This window comes from Macrotis lagotis, chromosome 8 (genome assembly GCF_037893015.1).
Source record: "Macrotis lagotis isolate mMagLag1 chromosome 8, bilby.v1.9.chrom.fasta, whole genome shotgun sequence".
Lineage (NCBI taxonomy): Eukaryota > Metazoa > Chordata > Mammalia > Peramelemorphia > Peramelidae > Macrotis > Macrotis lagotis.
Genome location: NC_133665.1, coordinates 118,656,325 through 118,679,424, shown reverse-complemented (window position 1 = coordinate 118,679,424; position 23,100 = coordinate 118,656,325). Strand labels below are relative to the sequence as shown.

The window sequence follows — 23,100 nt, the reverse complement described above, 5'->3', positions numbered from 1 at the left end:
TGAGGTGGAGAAGAAAATGTGAAATCACTCTACTGTTTTTGCCAAGGAAACCGCAAATAGGGGTCACAAAAATTTAGACTCAACTAAATAACAAATCTTTGTCAAGAAAATCCACAGATAGTATAGTTCATAGAATTACAAATTGTTGAATATGGCTGAACAATTAAGCAACAACAACTGAGCCAATATCTACTGATGACAGATTTGAACCCATTCTCCTCTCATTTCCAAGTCCAAAATTCTTTCTATTATACTGTACTATCTCTTCATGCATTGGGCAAGTTACAGAACAGGAAGCCAGAATTTAATTTTTGGCCAAATTCCAGAATGTGCCTTTAAAGGCGTGGCTAGTGAATATTTAGAAATCAAAGCAGTAATCACAAAGAGCTAGCATCTATTTATCAATAACAGATAATATCATTTTTCCTTTTTCATATGGATGGATTTTAGCCTTTTAGACCAAGGGAATGTGGGTCAAACAATTTATGAAGATTTTAGAAAGATATTTGACAAAATCTCTGAAGCTAATGTTATAACCAAAATGGAGATATGTAAAATGAAAGATGTAATCAACAGATTGCAAAATGCAGTATGGCCAGAACCAAAGAGTTATTATCAATTAAATAGTCACTGTTGTCAAAGAAAATGGTGTCTCAAGGAATGATCTGGAGATTTGTACTTCATACGTTGCTCTTTAAAGTTATTTTAAAAAATCAATGGTATAGTAAAATATAGATGACTCCCTTATCAAATTCAGGAATAGGTGGCATAGTAGATAGAGCTACAATGCACTTCCTAGCTGTATGAACCTAGAATAGTTATTAACTTCAGTCTACCTCAGTTTCCTCAATCATAAAAATTGACAATAATGGCTCCTTCTTCCAAAGTTATTGTGAGGATCAAATAAGATAATACCTGTTAAGTGCCTACTTTAGTGCCTGTCTCAAAGTTGATGCTACATAAATTCTTTTTCCTTCTCCCTACAAAGGAGGGAAAGATAATTAATATATTGAACAACAAGAGTTAGACTTTAAAAATGGACTCAATCTAATAAAATGAAATTTAATGGGGAAAATATAATGTTAATCAGATTTAAAATTCAATTTTGCAAGTATAAGACAGGAAAGCCATGATTAGACAGAACTGAAAAAATTCTAGACTGGGGAGTGGTTAGTGCACTGCAAAATCTATAAAGACAATAGCTTTATTGGACACCCAATAAAGCTAATGAGCTCAGGCTACACTGAGATGTAGTGTCCAGAGCTAAGGAGGCAATGATTTTACTGTTCTCAAGTCTAGTCAGACCCTACTTAAAGTCTTCTGTTTTATTCTGAGAGTCCCATTTTGTGAGGGGTAGTGGACTCAGAGCCCTGCAACCAGGGTAGTAAATGATCTATCAATCAACAAGTATTTCATAATGTCTGGATCAGACATTTATATTAATTTTGTGTCCTTTAGAATGTCAGCTAAAGGAGAAGGCAACAAGTATGTATGTCAGTATATGAAATATAAATACAAAGTGAATAAATACAAATATTTACAAAGTGATTAAATATAGAATTTTTTGACAGTAAGGACCCTAACAGGTGGGGAAAGGGAGATTGAGAAAGGTTTCAAAAAGTTGGCACTGCTTGACCTGGAGCTTGAAGGTTGAAGAAAGTGAGTATATTTGACCTGCTTAGGGGGGATATGAAATTTATCTTTTAAAAAAAAAAAAGGTGGAGTAGGTAGGAGGTACAATAGAAAGAACACTGACCCTAGAGTCAGGAAGAACCTGATTTCAAATCCAGCCTCAAACACCTTACACTTACTATTACGTGATGCTGGGCAAGTCACTTAATTTCAGATAACTGGGTGGAAGTTGCAAAAATTACAATTTAGACTTGATCAAAGGTTCGAGTAAATTCATAATTTTAAAGGCAATTTATAAAAAAGAAAAGAAAAGATTTCCCTAACAAGTTGAGCTCCTGCAAAATATCTGGACTTCTTCCTTCAGGAAGTAATGACCTTCCATTTCCTAGAACTCTAAGGTTCAATGACCACTTCTCAAGTATGTTGGAGACTAGTTATGGTTTGTTTGTTTATTTGTTCTTAAGCATTTTTAAGTATCATATGGCTGCTCAGATCTCTTTCAGAACTGAGATTCTTTGTTTTCATGTCCAGCCCCAATTTGATTACATATCTCCTATTAAGCAGCAGCAGCATTGATTAGGTAGATAAGCAGATAGCGAAGAATAAATAAAAGCTCACATTCACAAAGTACCTCAAGCTTTGCAAACCATATTTCTCATGAGAAATCTTTAAATAATTTCTATAAGTACAATGGCTACTATTTTCCAGAAGGGACCCTGAAGATGAGGGAGGTTGAGAGAATTAGTGAATTGTCCATGTTTGCACAACTGTTATTATCAGAAACATGTATCCCGTAACAACCAAAAGAGCATACTTTTCAATACATCATGCTGAATTTCCAAAAAAAAAAAAAAAAGAATAGCTTCCAGTTCAAGTTGCTTCCTTGAGCTATAAAGGCAAAATATCTTAAGACATTGAGCAAAGGAAAGAGATTCGGGATAGACTATTAAGTATGAAATAAATTGACCAAAATACTGAGGTTCCATTACTGCTGCCTCAGTGATTCATAATTATTGCCATTTGATAGATTTAAGTAATTGTTTCTGACTATGAGGGCCAGGAAAATGAATATCCAGGGGGAAAGCCATGGTCCATAAAGCTTTGTGTGTAAAGATGTGGCATTAGGCACTCTCACATATAAAATCTGGGTTACATGCCTTATGACCAGAAATATTTTAACATCTGAGGGTCTCAGATTTCACTCCTATAAACTGGGCTATCATGAAAATAATAATAACCTCTGTTTCCTGAGAATAGCTACCATAAGCATCTTTCTGGTTTCAGTCTCTCATTTCTCTAAACCATCCATTTATAGAGCTAATATATATCTATATTCATAAGGCAGCAGACTGTATTACCAGCATGATTGAAAATTTTCAATGGTTCCCCCTTGCCTCTAATATAAAAGGAAAACTACTCAACAGGTCATTCAAAAACCACCATCTGACTCCTAGTTGTATTTCCAAACATTTGACATTAATCCATTTTATGCACTCATCTCCCCAGATTGGCCAGTCAGCCAGGCACTGAACTTCACTTCAACTGAACTTCTCTCTTATTTCTATTCCTTTGTAGAGGTGATCTTGCATGTCTGTAAATGCTATTCCTCCCTCTGAGAATCTCAGTTTTTCTCTTAAGGCTCAATTTAAGTTCTATGTCCTACAGAAGTCTTTTATGTTCTCTCTAATGGTATTTTTGACATGTTGCACTGTCTCAGTCACCAAGTATAAGAAACCTGACAGCAGGGCTGTTTTTATTCTTGTAGCTCCAGAGCCTAACACAGTGCCTCTTCCTAAATGTTTATCAAAATGAACATTTTTAAAATTTCAAATCCAGAGAATTTCATAGAATTTCTTAAATCAAGTACCTTTTATGGTAAACATGGTGTTAGGCAAAAAAAAAAAAAAACAGAACAAAAAAACAAAGTGGAAGAGCTAGTCTGTCAATTTTAATTGGCTGGTTACAAGGGTATTATCAGGTTTTGGCCTTCACAAATCACAGCCATTTCCAAAAAGGCAAGGAGCATGGTTCCAAACAGAAAATAGTTAACCACCAAATTCACCATTAGTAAAAACTAAAGCAGGTAAAAGGGTGGGGTGGGAGGTAGAAAAGGGGTCAAAGAAACAAAAAAAAAATCAGTGATCTAAAACTATAAGACTACCACGTGGCCTTTTAGTAGCAATTCAACTGGTTACTATATGTTTAGCCTAGGTTTTAGATTATATTGGGGCCTTAACAAAGGAGAAATTTGCTTGGACACTGAGGACATGCATTTTTTTTCTTTTTTTTTTGATCATGAGTTACTCAAACTATGGCAAGAGTGCTTGGACCTAGAAGATTAAAAATAGAAACCTATGAAGACCAATAAACAAACAAAAGAAATCCTTGCTATGGTGAAAACAACATATTTTTGGGGAGTTTTATTTAAATTTTATATTAGTGTATATTTCTTTCATAAAAGCCATTCTTATGCCATGCAGGTAATTAATTCATTATATGTATTATATGTTATATTCCTGATGTATAAATCATTATACATAAGCCTCAGCACAATTTATTTGCTCTTTTGAACTCAGTAACAAAATACTGAAACCATCTATCTGGTCATGATGACTTTTATTGTAGACATAAGTTTTAAGTTGGAATCCTCCAGCTTCTGGCTAATACCTGGCTAATTCAATCCAATTTCAGTGACACAAACATCCCAGGGAATTTACAAAGAAATAGTATTGTATTCATCTCAAGGGACCTATAGTCTAGTGGGAGAGATTATGCATACATATATGAAATAATTTGTGAGGGGAAAAGGAACAAAATAGCAAAAAGATTACGATCCCATTTAGTAAAGAAAGAGGTAAGTTTTGAAATACATAATAGAATGGAAACAGTAAAATGTGGTGATAAGATTACATATTTTGTATAGATAATATATTTTATACAGACATTTATATATATATATGTATATATATATATATATTATCATGAAGCCAAGCATAAAAATGAAAATTTAATTTCAAGATTTTTTTTTCCTGACTAGTAAATGTTTCTAACCTCAAAACACTTTTGTGAATGCCTTAAGTGACACTTGGAGAGTTTGAGGAATCAGGAGACATTTATACATGTCCATAGGCTTCCTGTATTCCACTTAGGTTCCAGCTGCAAGCTTTTCTTCTGGCAAGAGCCTAGCACATGATTTTGTGACTCTGTAAAATGTTTGCAAAAGCACTTTTGCAGTTATTATAGCCCAGGAATTTTTAAACTGTTCCCATGGCCAGGATGCACTTGGAAAATTGTTCATGATTCCCTGAAGCATTTTTTTTTTAAATCAGACAAAGAATGAGTCACAATCTGCCTATATAAATTTAGTTCTCCCCCCATTTCCCTCTCTCCAGTATTTCTCCTTCCAGGCTCCTTCCTCCAGTTCTTCTCCTCTCAAGTCTTCCTCCTCCTCCAATTCCTCTTTACTATTTATGTTATCCAGATCCTATAATTACCCACTCCATATAGTGGGATATAGGTGGGCCACAGCGGGATTAGTTCTTGATTCAAGAAGTGTTTTATAAATCACTCAAACATAAGGTAAGAATCTTTTATTGAAGTGCTACCTGTTTTTGGAAGCTGAGACTGTTACCCAGAGTAGTGGCACATATACGGTGTGGGTCTGACGTCAGTATATTCTGAAGAAGTATTCCCAGCAGCCCCCTCCTCAGGGCAAAGGTTAATCAAAATGCTCCCACAGAATGAGTCTACATCTAATTCACTCTAATCCACTCCCTGGGCACCACTAAAGCTCAGGAACTTTGCATGGATTTCTGAGTCTCATTGCCAGTCCAAGAACCTTGGATTCCCCAAGAGTCTTTAAGGCAAGGTCAAAATATTTTCATGGGGCTTCTGGGTGGCCCAGTGGATAGATTGGCCCTGGAGTCAGGAGGACCTGAGTACAAATCTGGCCTCAGACACTTAATCATTACCTAGCTGTGTGGCCTTGGGCAAGCCACTTAACCCCATTGCCTTGCAAAAATAAATTTTTCACAAGAACATGAAGATGTTTTCATTTCTATTGTAGTAAATGTCACTAGGTCTAATCCACAAAAATAAAAGTTCTATTGGGGGGGGCAGCAAGGTGGCATAGTGGATAGAGCTCCAGCCCTGAAGTCAGGAGGACCTGAGTTCAAATCTAGCTTCAGACATTTAATAATTGCCTAGCTGTGTGACTTTGGGCAAGTCACTTAACCTCATTGCCTTAAATTTTAAAAAGTTAAAAAAAAAAGCCTCAATGAGAGGGGAGTCCTAAATGTTTAAGATGAGCCCAGTTGTTTGTGCTCTCTCTTCTCTTGAAATCACTTTTTAATTTGTTATTTATTGCCCATATCACATCAAATCTAGTTGAGAGAAGGCAAGAATTGTTTAATTTCTGCCTTTGTATTTCTAAGACTTAGCACCATGCACAGTGCGGCCAACCTTAATTGACTTGAGTTCATATTGGATTTAGTTGGATCTATGGACAAACAAACATATGTGGTCAAAGTAAATCCTAGGAACTGGGATATTTCCAGGTGTCTGTGTCAAATCTACGGTTTAGAACCAGGTCATGAGGAGGAGGAGGAGGAGGGTAATTAATATTTGTATAGCAATTTACAATTTATGGAACTCACAATCATGTGAGCTAGATAGGATAAGTATAATTTTTTTCCCCATTTTGTAGTTAAGAGAACAGGCTCTAGAAATTATTGAGTTGTCTGAGGCCAGATAAATATTAAGGATCAGAAGCTGGATAGCAATCCTTCACTTGTAATCTTCCCTATCTTCTCTTCATGTCTGCTGCCTACTGACTATCAGTTAAAAGTGGCAGGCAAAACTTGAAAAAAATCTGAATGTTATGGAACATGATAAGTTTTTAATATGCTTCACAATATATTTTATGACAACCCTAGCAGGGGCAAGGGGCTATTATTATCTCCATTTAACAGATAGGTTAATTAAGGCAGAGAAAAGTTAAGTGACTTGTCCAGAACTATAGGTTATTATTATCCTGAGGCAGGATTTGAACTCAGGGCATCTCAACTTCAATTTCACCTTTTTACTCAGTGGCTACCTGCTGCCAAAGTCAACACAATCAAAATTAAATTTATTAGATTAACTCCAGGACTTTCTTCTTCTTTCAGATTTCCATATTTTCTTTTAATGGTATTCACCCATGCTTGAAATCATCTTATTATCTTTAACTTTCTTCTTCCACATATCTAGTCACTTGACATGTGACATTAATTCTAGCTTATAAGATCCTTAGCATTTCTACACTCTGATCAAACACCATTAATCTCTTTCCTATTGTTTTTAGGCTTTGCCTTCACTGAGTTTCTTAAATCTTTCAGTAGAAGGCTCCAATCTGCCTTTTCTACCTCTTCCTCATATCACCCACCCCTTTCATGTTTTATTTTCCAGCCAAAGTCTACAACTGCCTGTGTTCTCTGAATGTGACATTCTATCTCCAGTCTTCAGACTTTCTTTTTCTGACTTCTATCTTGAATTGTACTTCCTTCTCTTCTCTGACTCTCAATACCCTTCAACACCAGACTGCTCTATGAAACCTTTCCTGATCCCAATTGTTTTTATTTATTGTTTACATAATGTATCATTCCAGTAGAAAATTGGGACAAGCACCATTTCATAACAGCTTTAGCCCATTTTAGTCACTTCATAAATGTGGAATTAGGGGCAGCTAGGGCGCAGTGGATAGAGAGCATGTACCCTGGAGTCAGGGGGACCTGAGTTCAAATTCGACCTCAGACACTTAATTAAACTTAGCTGTGTGAGACCTTGGGTAAGTCACTTAACCTCATTGCCTTGAATATATAATTTTTTAATGTTGAATCAAACGGAATACCCCAAACAGGGTTAAGTGGCTTGCCCAAGGCCACACAACTAAGTAATTATTAAGTATCTGAGACTGGATTTGAACCCAGGTACTCCTGACTCTAAGACCCATACTTTATCCATTATGCCACTTAGCCACCCCCAAAGAAATTTTTTTAAGAGGGGAAAAGGACCTATTTGTACAAAAAATATTTATAGCAGTTCATTTGTTTTTGGTGGCTAAAAATTGGAAATCAAGGGATGCCTATCAATTGGGGAATGGTTAAATAATCATAAAAAGTATATAATTGCAACAGAACGTTACTGTGCTATAGGAGCTGACAAACAGCCTGACTTCAGGAAAAACCTGGAAAGACTTACATGAAAGAATAAAAACTGGAGTGAGCAGAATCAGAATATTGCACGATAAAGAAATCATATAGCTATTCTCAGCAATACAATGATCCAAGATCCAAAAGATTCATGATGAAAATGCTATCTGCTTCTAGAGAAAGAAATGATGCTGTCCAAATACACACTGAAGCATACTGTCTCTGTCCTCCTCCTTCCCTCCTGCTTCCCTGTCCTCCACCCTCTCTCCCTCTTTCATCTTGTACATGTATAGCCTATATCACATTGCTTACCATCTCAGAGGATGAAGGAGAACTAAAACTTGAAACCAAACTTAAAAATATTAAAAAATATTTGTTTTCTTATTGCCAAAGAGCAAAATTAAAACCATAAATGGAAATTTCAAAGAGACAGATTTAGGCTTAATTTAACAAAAAAAAAATAACCGAAAATTAGACAAAAATGGAACATAGACTATCAAGCCCCTGGAAAGTTTTTATGTATTGTTGGAGGTTCTTAGTAAGGTGCAGATTGAACTCAACATCTGAGGCCCCTTCTAAGTCTTACAATTTGGGATTCATATTTTATATAATTTTTATTGATAGTTTTCATTTTCACATGACTTTCATTTTAGAATATTCCTCCCCTTCCCCCAGTGAACCATTCTTCATAATAAAAAACAAAATGAAAAAAGAAAGATGAGGGAGGAGGGAGGAATAAACAAGAAAAACCTAATAATGCATCAATGGAATCCAACAGCATTTTATAGAATACTCCATCTATGGACCATTACCACTCTCCCCCCCCCCCAAAGAAAGTAAGAGAGGTATACTTCCACATGTGATGCACAGCTTGAATACATATCAACAGCCTATAGGAATTTCAAACCTTAAGCTTACCTCATAGGCACCATAAGAAAGAGAAGACATGGGGGGGGGTGTTATTTTTAAATCTAAGCAGCATTAGCTTAATCATTAGAAACAAAACCAGTATATATGACCAGTTTTAGAAGAGGCTATTTGCAAATAAACAATCTATCTCCAAATAAGCACTATTCCTACCCTCAGGAGGAAAACCACTTGCTCAGCATCTGCCAACAAACAAAACATACACACACACACACACACACACACACACACACACACACACAGATATACAGACACAGATACCCCCCCCCCCCAACACACACACAGACACACACAAATGAAAATTCTTTCTCTACAGCTTACCTGTTTGGAAAAAATAGAAGGACCTTCCCTGAAAGCAAATTAACTCCTTTTGGTCTTTGGTTCAAAATGTGTCAAAATGCTGTGTTAAGTAAACTGCTTAAAAACAATTTGAAGTGGTTTCTTTTCCAGATTTAAAAACTAATCTCTCCTATCCCTTTATAGGATATTTGCTGATGGAGATTCAACTTGCAAAATTTTTACTTAGCCCTTCAATAAAACTAGGTTCTCAATTAGCTAATTTGTTTCTAGTGTATCTGACCAGAGTCCTTAGAAGATAGCAGTACAGAGAGTGTATCTCTGATGACCAGTATACCCAACAATTTTCTTTATTCAATGCAATTTAATTCAATAAACTATTTTCATGGGCTATGCATGGTTCAAAGAGTACAAAATGCAAAAGCAAGACATCTTTATTGTTGACCAACATTTATTAGACAATCTGTGCCTAATTGGAAATCAAAGGAATATCCATCAATTGGGGAAATGGATAAATAAGCATAAAAGAGTATCTGATTGTAATAGAATATTATTGTATTCTAAGAAATGGCAAACATGATTTTAGAAAAACCTGGAAAGACCTACATGAATGGATACAAAGTGAAGTGAGCAGAACCAGAAGTCCACTATACACAGAGGATACAAAACAAGGTAAAATCAAGGTCCCTATCATTCAAGCAACTCACATGCTAATGGGGGAGACAACTATGCATGTATAAGTTATAAACAGTGAAATTAGGAGGCAATTTCAGAGGGAAGTCACTGGGGATAGTAAGGGACTTTAGGTGCAAAAGCGAAGGAAAGACCTTTTGTGATAAGTGGGATCCATACTAAGTCGTGAAGGGAGCCAGGGAAGCTATAAGGCTGAGATAAGGAGGGAGTACTGAGGAAATGGGGAAGAAGAAGGGAAGGTACAGGCATCAGTAGATGAGCTTTTATAAATAAGGAAAAGTAAAACCAGTGTTTCTGGATTCTAAAATATGCAAAACAGAGTGAAGTTTAAGAAGACAAGAAAGTTAGGAAAGAGCCATGTTATGAAGGGTTTTAAAAGCCAGAGGATTTTATATTTGATCCTGGAGATAATAAGGAGAGAGTGAAGTTTATTGAGCAGTAAAGGAAACAGGCAGTCATTAAGTACCTAACACGGACCTAGCATTTAATAATTATCTCATTTTCTCCCCTCAAAACAAAGGAGATTTTTCCTCCTCTTACAGAGGAGGAAACTGAGGCAGAGAGCAAGAGATTAAGTGATCTGATTTGGTCACACAGATAGAATTGAACTTGGATCTTCCAAACTTCTGACCAAGCCCTGTATCCATTCTTAACATCTAACTCCACAGTTTGGGGGTGAGTGGGGTGAGGTTGGATGGGAGTCTTGGTCAGACTTGGTGCTTTAAGAAGCTTACAGAAATGACTTTCAATTTACAGGGATATGCTACCATCGGAATACAAGGTCATTTGAGGAAGAAGAGAAGATGAGCAACTAAGGGGGGATCAGAAAGGGCTTCATAGAGGAGGTAATACCAGAGCTAAGACTTGAAGAAAAAGTGGTCGGGGAAGTGGAAAGGAAGAGGGAGAAAAGTGTTTTTCAGGTCTGAGTGAATGCATCATCAGCTAGGATAACCTGTCATTCCATCTAAATCTCCTGTGACCCAAAAGGAGATAATGCAGAGACATAGCTGCCTCTCCATTCTGACAGCTTGAGTCCAAAAGTCTGCCTTTTTTTTCCTAATCAATGGGATTAATATTACATTCTTTCAAAGAAGGAAGAATAAAAGAAGGAAAAAAAACCCTTACCTTTCTCAATACAAATCTCTAGTTACCAGCAGCTGAAGCCAAGTAGGGATTACTTCTACCTTCCATTCTAGGCATTTTCCCTAATTAGAATGGGAGCTGGGATTCTCTAAAGCTTTATCAAGGCAACCCAAGCCCTGACTGATTCAGCCAGCCTGGAAAGGATTACAGTATTTAATACTGTCAATAGTCAGCATTTATAAAGCACTTTACAAATATTATCTCATTGTATCCTCTTTGCAAACCTATTATTATCCCCATTTTACAGATGGGAATATGGAAGAAAGGACAGAGAGTTTAAACTTGCCCTTGACTTGCCTCGAGTCCTATAGCTAGTGGAAATTTAAACTCTGTTCTTCTTGACCCCAAGTTCAGAGATCTAACCCTTGGGCCACCTAGCTCCTTTATTGACAGCTATATCAATATTTGAAGACTGTCTAGTAAGAATTGGAGGGATTATAAATGGCATTAGTGGAGGGAGCAGCCATAGGGATTCAATCATGGATTCTAGAAATAGAAGAGACCTCTACTCTCAAGTTCCGTTTGAAAACGGCCATTCTGAGTGTTTCTTTGGCAGAGCTCCAAATTAGAAATCTGAATTGAAAGCAAATATGTTTTAAAGACCAATTATAAAACAAGGACTTGAGGAGACTTCAGAGGTGGGGAGAAAAGACGTGAGACAAGTGTTTGGCACAGTAGGTGTTTAATAAATGTTTGCTCATTGATTGAAGTGAGAGAAACTCAAATCTTAGGGCCTAGCTTCTGGCTTAGAAGTTCACTCCTAATTTCCTGTATGACCTTAGATAAATCAAGTTCTCTCTTTGGTTGCTACTTTCTCATCTGTGAAATGAGAGGATTTCTCCTTTTAGTTTTTTTATTTTTTAGGTTTTTTTGCTAGGCAATGGGGTTAAGTGGTTTGCCCAAGGCCACACAGGTAGGTAATTATTAAGTGTCTGAGGTCGGATTTGAACCCAGGTACTCCTGACTCCAGGGCCCATGCTCTATCTACTGTGCCATCTAGCCACCCTTGTCCTTTTAGTTTTAACAAATTTGAATTTTGGTATTTGAGAAAAGAACCCCTCAGTCTTTGTAGCTCCCTGCTATCTCCTTCCCTCCCCACTCCTCACCTCCCCCACATACCTGTCCACCATTTCTCCTCAAGAAATGTAATATTATTTTATGTATATAAAGATTACATGGCCTAACCTTCCCTATTACTGTCAAGGAAACCTCCATTTTTCTACACACTTGAGTTCCAAACCTCAATATCAACTTTATCTCTTCACTCTCACTCATCCCACATAGACTATCAGTTGCCAAACCTTGGCATTTCTATTTTCACACATCTCCTCTTTGTCCTCTTCTCTCCATTCACATTATCTTGACCCTGGTTCAAGTTTTTATTGCCATCTCCTGAACTCTAAAACAGCCTCCTAACTCTTCTCCCTCCCTCAAATCTCCCCTCAGTTTAATCTCATTTCTAGGCAGCTATCAAAGTGATTTTCCTAAAGCACAGACCTGATCATGTGACTTATCCCACCTCATCATTAAACTGCAGAGGTTCCCTTATCTCTAGTAATTAAATATAAACTCTATTATTTGGCATTTAAAATGTTTCATACAACCTAGCTCCTTTCTACTTACCAGGATACTTACATTTTACATGCCTTCATTTATTCTATACTCCAGGCAGACCAGCCTACCTGCTCTTCCTCACCCTTGGTGGTCCATCTCCCATTCCAGCCTTTGACCTAGCTAGTTCTCTCCTGCTGCAAAGCTCTCCCTTTGCACATCCATTTTTTAGAATCTACGGCTTCTTTCAAAACACTTCTCAAATGTTACCTTCCTCAAAAGACATTTCTTGGTTACTCTAGCAGCCTGGGTCAACTCTTTAAAAAATTAAAAAAAAAATATATATATATATATTTTCCATTTATACAATAGTAGTTTCTACTTATCATTTTTGTTAAGGTTTAGAATTTTACACTCCTCCCTCACTCTCCCTTCCCTCTCCCCCCCACCACAGAAGGGAGGCTGATAATCTTTACATTATTTCATTCCTATACATTGATCAAAATTGAATGTGGTGAGAGAGAAATCATATTCTTGAGGAGCAAATAAAATGTTAGAGATAGCAAAATCATGTAATATATAAGAAACTTTTAAAAAAATTGAAGGTAATAGACTTTGGTCTTTGTTTAAACTCCACAGTTCTTTCTCTGGATACAGATGGAATTCTCTGTCACAGGTACTCCAAAATTGTCCCTGATTATTGCATTGATGGAATGAGCAAGTCCATTAAGGTTGATCATCACCCCCATGTTGCTGTTAGGGTGTACAAGGTTCTTCTGGCTCTGCTCCTCTCACCCAACATCAGTTCATGCAAATCTTTCCAGGCTTCTCTGAAATCCCATTAGGGTTGACTCTTGTAAGGCTATCTTCCATTTACTCTTCCTATATCTTGCATATATCTACCTATGTATATGTTGTCTTCTACATTTGACTATAAGCTTATTAAGGGCAAGTTCTGTTTTTGCTTTTTTTTTTAAGGTTTAACTCTGTAGCACTTAGCATAGTGCCTAACATATATTAAGTAATTAATAATAAATTCTTGCTGATTAACTATTGCTAATAAAAATAGTTTATTTTTCTATAGCAATTTAAAATTTGGAAAGTTTTCTTAGTAACAGTTCTGTGATGTTGATATATGAGATAGTATTATAACTAATTTACAGATGAAAGCTAACCATGGTTAAGTGTCTTGTCAAAGTTCATAAGGTTAGTAGATGGCAAAACCAAGTCAGATCTTTTACCTCCCAAATCAGCTCTCTTTCCACTACACTATAGTGCCTCTTAAAAACAAAGATCAATAATCAGATAATATACTCATTATTAGAACTATGAATAAAAACATAAAAATCTGCATTTATATACATTTTTTAAGGGATCAGGAAACATCTATAGAATATGCAGGTCAGAGAAACATTCATTTGTGTTGACTCATTAAAAGTTGACTGACTAAAAGAAGTAATCTAATTAACATGATTTATCTCATTCCTACATATTATTTCCACACTTGGCCAGGTTTGATTTGTCAATTTGCAAAGTGACATTTCTACAAAAATGGGTCATGGCAAATAAGCTCCAAGAATACCTTTTAGTCATGGGAAATGTAATAATGATTCAACAAGTCTTGGGGAGAAATCACTTGTAAGAGAGTTGTGAGTAGTTTCCTTCTTTTTTTTTAGGGTTTTTTTGCAAGGCAATGGGGTTAAGTGGCTTGCCCAAGGCCACACGGCTAGGTAATTATTAAGTGTCTGAGACCAGATTTGAACTCAGGTACTCCTGACTCCAAGGCAGGTGCTTTATCCATTTCACCACATAGTTGCCCTGGTAGTTTCCTTCTGACAAAGCCGGAAGGTCCAAAGCTTTCTAACCACATCTTTGGTTGCATGCTCCTTGCCTAATCTTGACCTATTTAGGCAGGTCAATCCAAGTCTTGGGAATTTAGTGAATGGCACCAGTGGAGAAGGTTAGATTCTCCCCAAGTGGCCTTCTATTGTTGCCCCTGCCTTCCTCTATAGCTTCTCTAGGTATTTCCAGTTAAGTCTTATATTCTTGCCTTAAATTTCCCTAACTAAATTCAAGGATCTATTGCTTTAAAAAAGGAGAAAAAGGAGGGGGAAGAGGGTCCTGGAAGAAAAACTTCCACTGAACTCATATATCTTAAGCATAAAGGCAACTTATTTTGGACTTTGAAAACCAAAATGAGGATTGTGGGTATATGAAGAAGGCCAGGATTTTGACCCCTGTTTCTCCTACCAAGGATGTAATAATCAAGCTGAAAAGCAATGCCCTTGCCATCTTTTCCTGATCTTTTGAAGTGGGGGAGCAAAATCACTTTTCTCTCTCTTCTTGCCCCTTTCACCTCAATAAAGTACAGGCATGGAGCCAAGATTCATGTTACTGCACCCACTCTGAATAGCCCAAGGAAATATGGTCCAGCATCATTTCAGTTCATTTTGCAGAGCTGTAAAATTGAATTGATATCACTGATAATTACCGCATACACCAGATTTTCTGAGGCAGTCTTGACTTCAAGAAAAGAAATTGTATTTTGAACCCAGCTTTGCAAATGGGAAATCTTTTGACATACCATGAATCCTGGCTTTTCATTTGAAAACTATGATCACCCTGCTCTGAAATTACAGGGTTTTTTTTTTTTTTTTTGAGGATTTGATGAGGTTATTTAAATTTTAAAAAAAACATAAGTAGAAGGAGGTTATTTTTTAGGTTTTTTTCAAGGCAATGGGGTTAAGTGGCTTTCCCAAGGCCACACAGTTAGGTAATTATTAAATGTCTGAAGCCAGATTTGAACTCAGGTACTCCTGACTCCAAGGCCGGTGCTCTATTCACTGCGCCATCTAGCTGCCCCTGAAGGAGATATTTTTGTAATTATTTTTAACAATATGTGCAACTAATAATTGTTCAGCATCTAGGTGACATAATATCATCCCTGTCCTCAAGAAACTTACAGTCTCCTGGAGGAATACAAGATATATGAATATGATAGATGGTAGAAAGTGAGAGAGGCAAAGAAGTGCCCATGAGAAACTGAAGAAAGAGAAACATTAATTATATTTGAGGCAGGTGGGTAGTGAATTTAATAAGTAGACTACTAGTCTTGAAATCAGGAAGATGTGAGTCCAAATTTGATCTTAGAGTCCTAATAATCATGTAACCTCTGCACAAGTCCCTTATGCTTTCTGGACCTCAGTTTCCTAATTTGCAAAATAGGGATATTAATAACACTATCTCTCAGGGTTGTGAGGATAAAATGAGATATTTCATAAAGTATATTACAAAGTTAAATAAATGTTGGAATTGAGGATGGTGATGTTTAGGGCAGGTGGGGAAAAATGAGTGGGTCCTTCTGCCAAGGGCCATTTTGACTTTTTGAAACATCATTTGTGGCCATATAAAATTATCAAAGTAAAAGTTAACCTGCTATATTTGGCAGAACATTTAATTCACCCCTAAAATGTTCCTAGGTTCATTGAATTTTGAGTCCCACCAAAATTGCCTTGAAGTTATTGTGGCAGCACCAGATGAAATGATTTCACTGGCCTTATGTGGCCTGCTTGCCCACTGTTCCCCACCCCTGGTTTAGGGGATCAAGGAGGTCTTGATAGAGGGGTGGCATCTGAGTTGTGCCTTAAAGGAAGGGTAGACCTTTAATGCAAAGTGATTGTGTGTGTGTGTGTGGGGGGGGAGTTGGCCAAGTCTATCAGCATTAAAGAGCCAATGAACCAGCAGCAGTAGGAGAAGGCAGAAATGGAACGGGGTAGAGAGAGAATCTAAATGATTCAAATCCTTGAAAAAGAGTGGTTAAGAATGAAGTGTAGACAAGTAAGCTAGAACTCGACTTACAGAGGGCTTTGAATGCCAGGACCAGGTGTTTAAACTTTCTCAAGTACAACATGATAAATATGGAAATGTGTTTAACATACTTCTACATGTATAACCTATTCAGAGTATTTGCTCTCTAGAGGAGGGGGGGATGGAAAGAGGGAAGGGAGAACGATGTGGAATTCAAAATCTTACCCCAAAAAGTAAATGTTGAAAACTATCTTTGCATTGAAGTTGGAAAAATAAGTAAATACACTTATTTTTTTTTAAATCTTAAGACAGTAATATTTAGGGAATCAATGCATGCTTCTGAGTAGAGGAGAAATATGTATATGATAGTACATTGCAAAGATTCTTTGGGCAGGGAATAGAAGTGCCAGGGCATTTTGTTTCCCCATCTCATCACAAACACCCTCTTCTTGAGGAAGCTTTCCCAAACAAACTGTTAATTGAATGCCATGAAAATTGTATATCTACAGGTAACTGGCATCTGGGGAGTTATTTTTGGACCAGAAGTTCCCTAGTTGGAAAAAGGGAAAACTGGGGATTAAGAAAATCTTGTACTATTCCCCCATGTAATTGAAATATTTCCTTTCATACTATTTACTGAAGTGAAGGATCATATGAGATAGATTACTTTAATAAATGAGTTTGATTTAAACATAGAAGAAAAATATGTATGTCTAAAAATTTGGTATAAGATTTCCTTACACTTCTAAACCATTGTGACTTTGTACTATCTCTTTCCTTTTCAAGGTCCCTTCTCTATATTCTGAGACATAAATAGCGATTTTTGTGCCTGTGGAAGGTTTCACCAAACTCACTCAGGGTAAGCAAAGTGAAATTTGCCTCAATACTTAAGACAAATTCAGTTTGAGGTAAGGATGGGAAGAAGATTCCAGGACATTGTTCCGTGAGATAATTACCCAACATATAGTAGGTGCTTATCGAATGCTTAGTGATTTATTGGAGAGTCTGGAATCTCTCACAGTCTATTACTGGGCAGATAGCAAGTAGGTAGAGAGGAAAAGATGATAAGCAATATTCAGAAAGAACTCACCTGTGACAGAATTGCTAAGGAGAAGAATCCCATCTGGGACCTTCCCATTGTAATCAATTATTTTTGCTAATTATTTGCTAAACTCAGGTGTTTCTAGCTACTGGAGGAAATAAGTCTTACCAGCACCCTAATTTCAGTGCCCTAGGGGAGAAGCATCAATCATTTTATTCTAGTGACAGTTCTGGCCCATAGATGGGTCATTCTGACCAACAAATCTTCTCTGGAAGATTACCTTCTGATAATGAATCTCTCTCTATTTGGTTAGGCTTCTTAGAGAGCAAAATACATAGACCTTGTCACTAGGCCAGGATTCAAAGTCTTTATATTTGTGAAGACTGGTAGAACTTACATTCCATTAGTGTAGCCTTCCAGAATTCAACCCACACTAAACCCAACAGGTTCCTATTTCACAAAGATTCTATCAATTTAACTAAGAATATTCAAATATGTTCAAATATTGAAAGTTTGACTACACTCATACTTTTCTCCAATTCTCCAAATCCTACGTATTTGCAGCTCAGATTGAGTCTGTTGTGGCTTCCATCTACCTTACTGGGTCAAAATGATCTCTCCCTCTTTTCAACTCTTATGACACTATTTTTTGTCCCACCCTTCAAACTTTCATCTGTTTTATTTCCTGCAAAATAAATCTTTAACTTTTAAGTTCCTAAAGGGTTTGGTGTACCTCTTACATATTTGGGTCCCTTACAATGTCAAGGAGAGTGCTGAGATTTTTCACTCAATAAATAGTTATGAGTCAAATGAAGTCATTACCTAAGAGATGTAAGAACTATAATGAGAACTGAATATGTATGCCATACAGTATTACTATGGGAAAACTAAGAATCTATGGTCAAGGTTGTTTAAGGTCTAAGATCAACTAATTGATGGAATTATAAACCAAAACTGGGGATTAGAAATACTTGCTACCCATTTGTAACTGGATTAGGTGAAGTTTGCTAAACTGATAGTTTGTTAAGGTTGCATTACTAATCCTAAATGTAGCTGATCAAGTCAGTTTGTGGATACAAAGGAACTTTCTTGTTTGGGATCAGTAAATCAGTGGTTAAACATAGAATCACTTCTATCACCTAGAGTCTAGCAATAGGCCAATCCTCATATCTTTGCTATTGTACTGTGAAGTTTTCTATTTGTTCCAAAATCATTCTTTATGATTTTTAGCTTCTTTATCATGTGGATGGAAAACATCTGCCGCTACTCTTCCTTTTGAATGAGGAAATATTGAGTTTTCTTAGGATGCTGTGGAATGAATCCTGTTTCCTTAACTCCCCTCTCCCCATAGTTGTACATTTTTGTGAGTCAATATTATGTTGGTATAGGCATGAGATTTATCCATGATATTATGCCAGTTCCTTTTGCAGGTTATTTGTTCATTTCTCAAGGAAATAAGGTTTTCTTTGGACACTTTCTAGACATTACTGTCCTTCATTTATTGTGGGAAAGGCATACATGAAAACTTTTGTATAAGTAAAACTGCTCTAATTCTGTTCTTCCCATTAAGCTTTGACTTTGGAATTCTTAGTATACCCAGCCTCAGATTTCTCCTTGAAGGCCTTACATATGCTCAGGATGACTTAGAGAAGAACAGGATAGTTTTCACCTATTGATTCAATTTAATCTTGAGATTTACAACTCAAAGATTTAAGTCTCAATTCTTTCTTAGGGCACATTAAGAATTTTATACTTATTGAGTTCAAATGACATTTTAATATCTTTAAAGTTAGATTCTACAAGAAGAAGGGGATGTTTAATGTGCTTTCCAGTGGACTGACATATCTTGATGCTATCCATGCATATCAGATGATTACCAAGATGTTTGAGTATGAATTCCCATTTGACTTGAAATCAATAGTCAGTTCTATTCAGGAATTGTGATAATGGATTTAATGCTAGGCCTAATCAAAAAGGTCTTAAATTGAATTGCTGGAAGATGCTTCATTTTATAACAATTGCTTAGATCTTGATTAGGCAGAATATTTTAAAGACAGAATTTTCCATATGGACATTAAATTCTGTAGCATTCTTTCTATGTTTTGATATTTTGATCTTTGTTGTGAATTCATGAATTTGGAATTAAAAGATTTGGGATAATCATTTAGGCGGTAGCTAGATGGAGCAATAGAAATAGTGCTGGACTAGGAGTCAGGAAAATCTGAGTTCAAATCCAGTCTCAAATCCATAGTTATCCTGGGTAAAAATCATTTATCCTCTTTTTAACCCACCTATAAAATGAGACTCAAAACAGCACCACCTTTCCAGGATTATTGTAAGGGACAAATGAGAAAATATGTGTAAAGCATATTCAAAACATTAAAGCACTACACAATTGCTAGACGTTTTAGTAATATAAATGTGATAGTGTTTTGGAGCATTTTTGTTCATTAACCATTAAATCAACAACTGTTTGTTCTTTAAACTCCTAAGATATTTTGGCACTTTTTATTCCTTGTTCAATATTTGATGGGAATTTTTGCATTAAAAGATTTTAGGTGTCATATGAATTACAATGGACTTAAATTTGGAGACTCATTTTTTTCATCATTTGGGACACCATATGTATGTGTATATAGGAGTGTGTCAATATACAAACGTGGTACATATATTTACATAAATGGTTTGAAAATGTATATATGTGAATATGTGTATAAATGTATTCATACATGATGTCTTGAGGAATGATAATATTGCATTATATTCACTCAAATGGCTAATACCTATTTTATTTCCAGGAAAAAAAGAGCATGCTGTTTTAAATGTTCAAGTCAGTATCCTTCCTTAGGAGCAAACTTATTAGTAGTATTAAAGGACTGACTATATGTTAATAAAAATTCACATTTTTTATATAATTCTCTGTCTTATACTTGGAATAACGAACTATTTGTTGAAAATATTTAAGAATTTAAATACTTAGGGGCGGCTAGGTGGCATAGTGGATAATGCACCAGCCCTGGAGTCAGGAGTACCTGGGTTCAAATCCGGTCTCAGACACTTAATAATTACCTAGCTGTGTGCCCTTGGGCAAGCCACTTAACCCCATTTGCCTTTCAAAAAAAAGAAAAGAATTAAAATACTTAAAAAATAAATGTGTGATGTTTTATTAAGAAAGGTGGTTTCAGAACTATATCAGAGGAAAGGTTTTTACTTTGCTGATAATTCATGCATTACTGCATGTAATGACATATTTGAGACAAAGACTATGGATCTTATATGGACCCAACACTTTTTAGTTTTACAGAATAGCTAGTTTCAGTCACCTCTCTTGATAAATCCATTCTGTCATTCATCAATTTAATGGTACAAATACTTTTATTTTTCAATCTGTCTCTCTCAGGGTCTTTGTCTCTGTGGTTTTTTTCTCCCTCTATCTCTAATTTGCCTATAATTTCTTTGCTTTTAAAATTTACATATGCTATAATAAAGTTTTTTTATTTTTCCATCAATTATATTTTCTTTTTATCATTTTGACTCCTTTTATCATCATTCTCTTTTTTACTTTCACTTTCTATAGGTGATTAAGGGTATGAAGAATTTCCTATATGTTTTTCTTTTTCCTTTTCTTCTGCTGTGCTTCACAAACAATTCTTCTTGTTTCTTTTTTGTTGTTTTAAAGAAAGAGTATGGTATTTAGACTTTAATTATAATGTAAGCTTCTTGAGGACACAAACTAGTTTTCTTTTAATTTTGTTTCCCCAATGCTGTCACATATTAATAGCTTAAGAAATATTTGATTAATTGATTCTACTATGTGTACCAATTAGATGTTGAACTAATCTTTCAGGATCTTTCCAAAGTTGTTCATAGATTTCTTAAGAATTTCTGCCAAGTTAATATTTGATTCTTGTTCCTAAGATTATTCCTACAATGCTTCATATAACATCCCTTGGTTCTGACTATTGCAATAGTTACAACATCAACTGTTGTATCCTGAAATGCAGTTTTTAAAAAAATCAGATATTATAGGGAAAATGCATACATTCATTATGGTGCTGAAACCAGAGATGAGCTTTTTTGAATTGCTTCAGTTTGGTATAGTTAATTTCTTGGCTGAATTTATATTAAAGGACTCAAAAAGGGATTTTCCAAATTCTATTTTAAGTATGCCCATCTCCTTTACGCCTTTGTTTAAAAATAAGCATTATTTTTACCTTATAGTCCTTATTAGGAGGCACTTTTGGATATTGCATAAAATTTAGATTTGTAATATATTTTAACTTCTTCCATTTTTCTTTTTTCTTTAGATTTTAATAATTCCTCATGTTTCTACTCTTCTTTTATGTAATCTGGATTTAGGAATTGATTTATTTATTATGATTGCTCTGCAAAACAGAGTCTTATATTTTGGAACTGAGGATATCATTGACAAAAAAAATGAAACCAAACTAAAACAAACCAAACAAAAAATAGCATTTGCTGTATAATAGATACTCTAAGAGGTTTCTAATTTTTGTATGTTATAGTAATGGTACATGATAAATGCACTATTAGCTTCAGTCCATTATGTGATCACTAATGGTTTTTCAGACTTTTCAACAATGTCATTTTTCAGAAGGTAGGGTATTAGTAAAAGAATAATAAAACAACATCAAAAATATTTATAAAGTACTTTTAAAATATTTTATTCTCAAGACCCTGAGAGGTAGATACTATTCTTACCCCATTTTATCATTAGTGAAACTGAGGCAGGCAGAGATTAAGTGAGTAATCCAAGATATCACAGTTAGTAAGTATATGAGATAGGATTTAAATTTAGATCTCTCTGATTTTAGACTCAATTTTCTATCCACTATTTCACCTAGTTTTCCAATGGAGATACAGTTCTTACTTCTTAGTAGATATTCTTTCTCTTCCTGCTGCAAAGCCACATTGAGACTTAGAAAATCTGATGTTGAAAATTTGTAATTAAATGCAATAGAAGGTACTTGTCCCTGATTCAAAGCATGTGTGAATATTCTCTGTTTGTTTTCTGTTGGTTTACTATTTTGTGATGAAAATTCACTTAATTGGCTATTGATCCAGAAATGAATGAGGATATAAAAGCATAAACTAAAGACAGATTTTTCCTCCTGGCAGTTTTCAGATGAAATAAAGAATTCTATGAGTTAGGGAAAGGATCTTAGGAACTTTTCTCCTGATGGTGAACATGTAGTCCTTCTGTTTCTTTGTCCTTGTTGTTTTTATTTTTTGTTGATTGAGGAATGAGTATTAGAGATGGAATGTACCAGTTATGACCTTATAAGCTTCCAAAAGTTATCAAAGAGTCATCGATAGTTGAGTAATTTGGGATCTATAGAAGGATCTGCTGGTAATAACAGCGGCAGAATTCATTGGGCTAGGACAACCTTAAGGAAGGATTTGTGTGGCTAACATCAAGAGTGAATTAAACCAGCAACCAGGATATTGTGTCCTGAAAGCAGAAGAATGATTCCCTCATCACCTATACCTTTACTTTAAATTTGTGTCTATTCTTTCCAAGCATCAAGGTATAAGTAGGCAGGGGGAAAAAGTTTTGGGGGCATCCCCTGAAATTTGGGAGATGTTTTTATACTTTAGTTCTAATTATATCTTTGTAGTAAATATCTTTTTGCAGAAACTAATAGATGTTTATTAGTTTATTGCTATTCAGTAGAAAATAAGCATTTGATATGAAATATAGAAAGTGGTGCATTGATCCTGAGGCAACAAGCACTGGTTAGATGATATTGGGGAATAATAATTGGCAATGATTTTGCAGGAAAAATAGCAAATGGAAGC

At 35.6% G+C, this 23,100-nt stretch overlaps 1 protein-coding gene across 1 annotated transcript in view; it reads right to left on the bottom strand.

Moving 5' to 3' along the window:
- VWC2 (von Willebrand factor C domain containing 2) overlaps positions 1–23,100 on the bottom strand; it is a 188,312-nt gene that overhangs the window by 148,983 nt on the left and 16,229 nt on the right. The gene's annotated exons all lie outside the window — the stretch shown is intronic.